The 9299-nt window shown below is 40.2% G+C and overlaps 1 protein-coding gene across 3 annotated transcripts in view; it reads right to left on the reverse strand.

Moving 5' to 3' along the window:
* Positions 1-8939, reverse strand: part of LOC134530532 (uncharacterized) — a 127285-nt gene extending 118346 nt beyond the window's left edge. For all 3 annotated transcript variants that reach the window (XM_063365431.1, XM_063365433.1, XM_063365432.1), the window contains exon 1: positions 8785-8939. The gene's annotated coding sequence lies outside the window, so the exon portion shown is untranslated. The remainder of the gene's footprint in view (positions 1-8784) is intronic.
* Positions 8940-9299: the final 360 nt, after the last annotated feature.

A 9299-nucleotide genomic window follows, 5' to 3' on the forward strand; every position in this document is an offset into this window, starting at 1 on the left:
TGCTTGATTGCTATGGATTCATTAGAAAAAAACATTATCTGCTTAATTATTTTTATTTAAGACTAGTTAAGGCTATTATTCAAGAAAGAACGTAGTCTAGAATCACAGTGAGAAAATCGAACAATCAAATTCTTAAATAGGAACTACTAAAATTCTTAAAAGAATATTCATTCTCATTCAGTCCACGGGGACTCATGTGTGGTCTCAAGACAGACTTCGTGGCGTTCTCATAACCGCGATAAATATTATTGTGTAGGATTTAGCCATATTTTAGTAGTTGAACATGTTTTACTTAATTAAACCCAGTTTTCTCGCAATTTTACACTATTTCTTGCGGAAACAAAAAATTACGCGATATTTTCCGAGAAAACCCCCCCCCCCCCCCCATTTCCCTCCACGTGAGATTGGGTGAGATTCGGCTAGACCCCTCGCCCCCTTTAACGTCACACGTAATTAATGGACGCCCCCGAAGGCTCAGTTCAGTCCAAACACGGTTCGGACGAAAGTTGTATATAATAATTTTTGGTTTTACAAAAATTAGAATGGATTTAATAGTATGCGTGGTACTGAAGTTAATAATTTTTTTTTAAATTATACTTCAATGTATTTCAAACCCCCTTGCAGTAATGGTTTGTCTTATCAAAAATTGTCTTAGACAAAAGATTTAGATAAAAATTATAGATTTTATAAATAATTTGAACAGATTAGATTATGTGCCTACGATCGGCGTTATGAATTATTTTGTTCTCACACCCTTGTTTCGGCAACCCCTTGCAGTTATGGTTGGTCGTACCAAAATTTAGACATGTTTTTTGGTATTATTCTTACGAGTTGTGACATTCATCATATTATGGGAGTTATTACGATTTTTCTGTTTTTCAAAAAACCTTCTTCATTTCTATCTCTTTAGAATTTATATATAAATATAATCTTTTGAGTTGACTATGATTTTGGGGTCTAAGGACCATGAAACCAAAAACTATATAAATATTTTCCAGATGTCGCACCATAGTAACGGCTACAATAAGTACCATTTCCACGAAATATACCTAACAGTCAATTAAATAATAATTATTAGTCCTTGTAAGTTGTTTCCTTCAAGTATGAACTATTTGTTGACTTAAGCTTTAAACTACTTAATTTACAGTTGCGGTGATGGTGGTACTTTGACGGAAATGAGCTATCGCAGAATATAATAGCACAAAAATATAAAGATTACGTTTAGTTTTTTTTAATTATATATATAATTTAATATTTTAAAGATGGTTTTCCGTAAACCGTATAGCGTTTTGTTCGTGAAACAATTCGTCCTCAAGTTGGGAGTAGCTGTAAAATGCAGTGAATGGAAAAAAAAGCTTCATCTGAACGCAGTGACATTTCTTCCTGCTTCAAATGTTAAAACACGTCCATGTTGGTCAACGCCAGCTGGCATCGGCGGACGGAGGGAGTGCAAAAGAAGAGGAGAAGAAGATAAGAGGCAGAAGAAGATAAGAAGCAGAAGAAGATAAGAGGCGGCTCGTTAACCAGGCCGGCGCGCGCCGACGCGGCAATTAATTTCCTCTAATGAATAAACTGCGCTGCGAGAGAGAGAGAGAGAGAGAGAGTTACTGCGCATAGCGGGCCGAGAGGCGATAACGTTAATCACAGTAAGTAGATATTAATGAGGGCTTTTAATCTCTCATACAATAGAGATACTTAACGCCAGCGAGAATTAACTGTTTCGAGTCGCTGCCCATGAATAATTATCGAATTGCGAATAATTCAATCCCACGTTTTCAAGCAGCTATTTGGGAGCGCATTTGTGAATTTTATTTCGCATTTACTCCAGTAGCTTATAAAAAATTTCTCATGCTTTAAGATTATTCAGTTGTAAAAATTATCTTTATTATTGTCACAAAACTTGATTTTTATGTTGTCTGAAAATGATTATTTGAAGTTTAGAGTAGCCTAAAATTATTATCTAATAATTTTTACAACTCTAGAACTTATATATTTTAAATGTTTGTTAATATTGTGCTCGAATTTATCTTAAAAATTTTCAGAATAGTTAAAAACTTTTATTTTAAATCTTTTGCGTAGGTAGATTTAAAGTCTTGGACCAACTACAAGAATATAATTATACATAAACTTAGTAATAGGTCTCATATTTTTTCCATTTTTATTATTCAGATAGAAATATAATTCAATACTGACTCCCTAGAAATAATTTCCTTGGGAAGCCACACAGTTCTGGAGACGGTTCTTCCAATCCTCACTGCAGCGCTGGTACTCAGATATTGGAGTAGCCTTCAGCTGGTCGGTTACAGCCGTTTGAATGTTTTCGAGTGTTCTAAAATGACCTCCCTTGAGGTTGATTTTCAATCTCGGCACGAGGTGAAAGTCACAAGGACAATCCGAGCTGGGCCAAACCAACAGGCCAACCAGAAGAAAGGAAGACTCTGATTGGCTCACAGCTGCAGCTATTCGGGAAACATTCCCCTCTCAGGCGAGAGGATTAAAGGGCAGGAGAACTTGTAATAACCTCAGTAGGATACTTGTTCCCTGATGATTGCGGCTGCAACGTCGACCGAAACGTCGGTGATATCTTCGCCTTCGACGCGGCTACAACTCAGAAGCCAAGCAACTCCAAAACGTTTGTTGTTTATACAGTTTGAAAACATGTATCAGTGAAGTGGAAAAAAATAACTTAGTAGACTGATGTTCTGATTGATAAGTGCGAAGACTTACATGTTCATTGGCTGAGGAAACTGAGTTAGTTTTCCGAAACCGTCTACCGGGTTATGCGTGATAGGTAGGGACAGACATTTTTCGCAAAAAAAATTTTGACCCAGCCACTCAGGACGAGTTTGCTTCCGCGTTGAATTACCTTGATTGGTGCACTGACAGTTGACACGTGCCTGAAAGAACCTCACCCAATCACGAGACACAGACGATGCTACAGTGTTTTAACTCTCAGCTAGTTTTGGAATCTTTTCGCGAAATGTGCATGCCGTTAGTGATCGGTTGTGGGAAGAAAAGTTTATTCCGTGTTAACTCACTAGTTCTCGTGCTTAAATTCATTTCCGGGTAAGGGAGAAGACGTCCGCCGGAAGTGACGTATCGCTGGCCAGGCAAAGGCGGGGGGGGGGAGAGTATGACAAAGGGAGGGAGGCAGAAAGATGAAATCTCGAGGCCGCCTTCTTCCCCTCGGTGGAAGCTGTCAGCAGAAAAGATCCCTGTAAACCCCTCTCCTCCCCTTCTTTTCCCCTAACCGACGCAACGGTTCACCAGGTCTGGAGTCCTCGCTGGAAGCGAGGGGAGGGGAATTACCGGAGGAAAATAGAGCGCCCCAATCCGTCGGGCGGATATTGGCAGCCGCGCCGGAATATTTCATACCGTACTTCCCTGGCTTCGTCTCCTGGACTTCTGCCCGCGCGCGAACCGAGTTCATCCGTAGACGGGCCGGCAAACATCCGCCGTCCTTTTCCGCGCGCGGGGGGGGAAAGAAAAAACGAACACCCTAAATTTTAGGAGTGCAAAATTTCTCACTTCTTAATTTGTTAAAATGCTCTGCTCAATGAGTGCAAGTACTCGCATTTCATTCCTGTGACCTCAGCTCGCTGATTTGCCAGTCAGAGACAGCTCGTCAGAAGAAACTTTAACCCACGGTCATTTCACTGATTTAAGTCACGTGATCGGAATCTATACCGCAGTCAACTGACGTGCTGCTCGCTCGTAGCTCCTAGTCAGCACTGTCAGCGCCAGCTGACGTGCGGTGGAGCTGAGTGACAGTTACAAATGTTTGTCCACTTTCAACTGGACATTTTTGTGTTCTTTACTTAGTCTAAGGACTCTAAGGTAAACAGATAAGAATAATATATATTTTAATGTACTTTAATTGCATATTCATCTAGTTCATATCTTGAGTTAAATGCATCTATGTGCAAAATGTATGTATATATATATATATATATATATATATATATATATATATATATACACTCTACCGCAGAAGCAATAAAGGGTTCCAATGATCACCACGTTGTTATGTATACGTGAGCACACCACTAAGAGCCGTTATAAGTGCGTTTTTGATACAAAAAAATTCATGATCTCCACGAGAGGAATCAGTTGTGTCACCTTACATGTAAATAACCGCGAAACAAGTTCCATAACCATATGCTAAATGGAAATAAAAGTTGCCATCAAATTTCTGTAGTGATGCAGGAATGTCAAAATGTTTGAATAAAGTGTCGTATGAAATGTATTTTCAAAATTGTGTGCCTTGTTTTTTTGTTTTGTTTTTTACACGAGAGTGAACATGGTACTACTACTGCGACAACACATCTCAGCTCAGGAAAAGCTTACTTCAGTGGTTAAGCGGAACCAACTGTGATCCCCTACTGAGATGGCTGTGCTTTACCTTCCATGTTAGAGAGGTTGCCTGCTTTGGTTTAATTTATAATGTATGAATGATATTGGAATGAGTCAAAAATCCACAAAGAAATTTCTACGTCCGCGCAGGCGAAAGCTAAGTGGCAACCATAGCGCGTACATGCGTAGAACACACGCTATTAAATTAGCAAACTAATTTTTTAATGATATATTTTTGACGTAAATATGTCTTTAAAATTTCTTCCATAATGGTTGGCAATTCAAACAACGAATGATAATAAAATCGGGGGATACAGTTTAGTGTTGCAACTATGTATACATATCTATCATCTACATCCAAAATTTTATTACGCCAATGTATAGCCAAAGGATAAAAAAATTCGTTATGCTAAGTGAGGACTGTGACGCATCGCGCGTGGTGGAGGGGGAAACGCCGCCATTTCGAGATCATTTTGCTGCGTTTCAAGATTTCCATTTAGTATAAGTTTTGACTCGGAGAAGCTACGACGTTCGTTTGAATTTCAATCGTCAGCTCTCGTCAAAATCTATCGATTCATAGATAAAACATTAGTTTAAAATAGCTACAGTGAATATATATGATGTTAAATTAAAAAAATAGCGTACTTTATATTTTGTATATAAAATATTAGCCTTTACGTACACGTATTCACGTACAACACACACGGCTGTGTCCGTGACACAGCCACACTACATTTTTTTTTCTGCTGTGCGCGGAGACGCAAGTAGCACAGTCGAGGCGCGTCTTGCCTCAGAGGCGTCTTCGCGGCGGTTCTCGCGGCACGCGAAAGGCAGCGCTCGCTTCGAAAATGGCGCCGCGAGGTTACGGCGAAGACGCGATCCGGGGGGTCCCTCGGAGCGGCGCGGCGCTTTGAAGCCGGCAAGACACGTGTGAGGTCGCGCTCCCTGCCATCTCCTCCCGCGAGTTCTTCCACACCCCGTCCGTCGCCTGTCCTCCCTCCCGCCCCTTCATCCTTCCTGGCCTTCTTCTTCGTCTCCTTCGTCTCCTTCGTCACCTCGAGGCAGCCCGACATGTCACCGAGCAGCGTCCCAGCAGCTGGCTGTGTCTCTTGTGAAGTCACACAGAGCGGCAATGCTAATAATTAAATATTAATTGAAATGTTTACGACGCAACTAATTGTATTAATCAAATAACAAATAATAGTAAAACCGTACATAGTATTTAAAAAAAATTTAAATGTGGGTTTTATACACGGCAGTGTGTTACCACCTGAAGGCTTCTATAATAACAGAAGAAAATGAAATTAACAGGTATAATACAGTCCATTATGTAAAGAAAACTGTTTTTTTAAATAAAAAAAAATCTTTCAACGTTCGAGTATTTTTTTAGCAATAAACAAGTCTTGAGACGTTTTTTTATTATTACTGTTCTTTCATGCACGGCTATTAACAAATTATTTGCTGATAGTTATCCAGTGCCTCCGTTCGAGCTTTAAAAAAAACGTTATATAGTCACGCAATTTTAGATCGCATTAATTCATTGGTTGATTCACAGATCGCAGTGTAGTCGGTGATTGTAAGCGGGTTTTGAAAAAGAACGTTGAGTTTCCAGTCTTCCAGATGCGTGTTCGTCACTTCGATGGCCGCGAGAGCCAAGTCGTCGGAGTTCGGTGGTCCGTGTCTGTGCCGCGGCGACTTCCAGAATTGGGATGCAATCCTCACACTGTACGGGCTAAATTTTGTGAAATGGGGTACGGAAAGTAAAACGTACCTTAGTTATCAAATTATGTTTTGCGAGAAGGTATTTTCTCGCGAAAAAAAAAGGTGCGATCAAATTTTATTTCTCTTGTGGTATTTAATGACACGTGTGGTTTTGTTCAGCATTCATGATAATGTGTTTACGTAACATTGGCAGTTGTTTTAATTAATTGTTAGTTCAGTGTTTTCTTCAATATACGAGTTATATTCGTAAAGTAAATTCCGTTTGGCCATTAAAAATATAAACTGTCGAGAAAAGGTTTTTAATGAAGATTTTAGTTACTACATATCTAATTCACATTTTCACATAATCTCCATTCAGTTTCAAGCACTTTTCGCAACGGTGCACTAGTTTCTTTAACCCCTCTGCATAGAAGTTCGCCGCCTGGGAAGTAAATCAGTTGACAATCGTAATTTTGCAAAACTTTTGCTGTGATTGTTGACCAATGTGTCATTAAATCAACCAAAACGACGCCTTTTTCGGGCCAATAAACGGTAGCCATCATTTTTCGACTCGAGTGCGGAGATTGCTTAAATGTTTTCCGGAGATGTTTACTGAGCGCCTGTACTCAGGCTATATGCATTGCGTATTCGAAGTCCATGATGCCTATAGCCGAGGCGTCCGTTCCATTCCCAGGCGGCGAACTTCTGGGCAGAGGGGTTAAAAAAACTGGTGCAGCGTTACGAAAAGTGTTTGGATCTGGATGGCGATTATGTGAAAATGTGAAGTATGTCTGTAGTAAATTAAAACTGCCAGTAAAACCTTTTTTTCACTGTTTTTAATGACTAAACGGAGATTAATTTACGAATATCCCTTGTACATACATTGACTTGTACACCACCCTCACAATCAGTGCCCCCTGATTCATGATTTTAGGCAACTGTTTCAAACAGAGTATTCTGAGTGTTGCATACATAGTCAGGCGTTGAGGTATTTCGTTCTAAAATTTATACTAGATTTTCTCGAAAACTATGGGGTAAAGGGTACAGCAAGATAGCAATTTTTTTTCGTTATTTTTGTCACGCATATTGATAATCAGCCCTTTGTATTGTTTTAATAAGTTTTTTAAACACCAGATGGTTATTTAAAATTAAGGATCGACAGAGTTTTCTCAACCTTAATGGCCCGTTGTGGTTTTCGTCTGCTACGTCCGTCTCAATTAACTTCCCTCCAGCGCTGGCCATCTTCGAAAGCACTCAGAGTCTCGAATCTCGAAATAATCTCATCGAATCTGATGGAACCAATACGTTCCGACCAATCGTACGCCCCCGTCAGGAAGTAATCTTTTTTTCCCCCGCTGACCTCCGCCGTCTTAATTTGTCCCATTACTCCTTCCTCCGTTTTTATTTTCCTCTCAACAGAGCTCTAAGCGTCCCACGAGGTTATCGAACGCCGGCGTAGCAAGGCACGCCTGACAGTGCCTGCCACTTTCTGCTGGCTTCCGGCGCGAAATAGTTCATGACGATTCGAATACCTATCAAATGGACGTTAAAAATATTATAGAAAACATGCGTCTAAAAAGTAATCCATCCGAACTTAGGGCTTAGGGCATGTAAGTCACCACGTCAGTCGTTGCCGTAACCATATATTTTCATCGACGATCTGGTTTTATCTCCAAACAGCGAGACTAACTACCGTTCACACAATTCTGGGATTTTATATTTTTTTTCTTGTTGGTTACTTTTAAAAATATCTCGTGAATTTAATATTTAGGAAAATATCTCAGAAACGTTAAGGATATGAAAAGCCAGCTATCAGGTAGTTGCCAGGTTGAGTTTGCAGAGCTTCAATAATCACAAAATCTGCTCAAGATTTTTTGAAGTGAAACTTCTTTGCTAAGGGGGCTACAATTTTCGAGCGTTACGAAAATTACGATCGCATGAGGGGAATAGTTAGGTACGTGGTGGCGGAACCGGAAGAAGAGGAGCCGGCAGGGGAGAGATATAAATGACGCAGCATACTTACATACTTGAACACTTGCACAATTACATATTTCTACATTTGCAAATTCGCACACTTGCTTACTTGAGCACTTGCATATTTGCACACTTGTATACTTTACACTCGCATACTTGCATACTTTCACACTTACAAACTTGCGCAACATCATAATTTAGCGCTCGTATACTTGCATATATATATATATATATATATATATATATATATTGGGTCTGCGACCTCAGCCAAAGAGAATTGTGTTATCTATACCTAATCATATAATAAGCAAGAATTTTCATTTTTGTTGCACGTGGACACCACGAAATTTTTTTAAAAGGTATTTAATAACGAAAAACAGCCAAACACCTTTACACCTGCATATAGATGTTTATTTTTTATTGTTTTCATTTTAATTTGTCATTTTTTGACATTTAAAGTGGCTAACATAGGGCGGGTATTTTTCCAAGATATTTTTATGCGTGGAAAATTAGTATACGTAATAGTGAGAGTTGTATATAAAATGTGTATGATCTTTCAGAACCTTTTTGTGGTTACCAAAGCAAGCCGAGAAGAAGCGCGTTAGCACAAAAAACGTAATCACGTTTACTTAAGAGCATTACGGGGAGAAGCGAAGAGCCAGGAAGTAGCGGGAGCCATTGACGCCACTTGGCTCGAGTAGTGACGATCCCCGTCCGACAGACACACGCAGCTGTCGTCGTCGAGATGCGACTCACCCTTCTCTCGCCTCGGCGCAGCGCGGAAACCCTCCGTCGCCCACGTCCACGGCGGCTGTGACGGCGGCACGCCGGTTTCCCCCCGCAGCGACAGCGCTCCTGGCGGCGGGAGTCGGCAACACCGCCCCTGGCGGCGGGCGCCGGCAACACCGCCCGGAGGCGCGTGCGCTGTGGTCCGAGGGCCGCGCTCCCGCAGCGGAGTAGGGACACGGTATCGATACTGTACTCATGAGCAGTGTCGAAAGAAAACTATCGTACTCATAAAAGTATCGATATTTTGAGGTATTGATTATTTTTCTTAATACTTAACGCTGAAAAGCGATTCATCAGTCAATATTTTTGTGTACAAATCGATTACAAACCACAAAAAAAAACAAAAAAAAAACACGTAATTACGAAACAGATATTAAATGAAACTGCAGCCGACTGGCAGTAACTGAACGTGAATGGAAATAAAGAAAAATATAATTTTAAATGTTTACTTATTTCTCTATATAAACAATTAAAAACAATAT

This window comes from Bacillus rossius, chromosome 3 (genome assembly GCF_032445375.1).
Source record: "Bacillus rossius redtenbacheri isolate Brsri chromosome 3, Brsri_v3, whole genome shotgun sequence".
NCBI lineage: Eukaryota > Metazoa > Arthropoda > Insecta > Phasmatodea > Bacillidae > Bacillus > Bacillus rossius.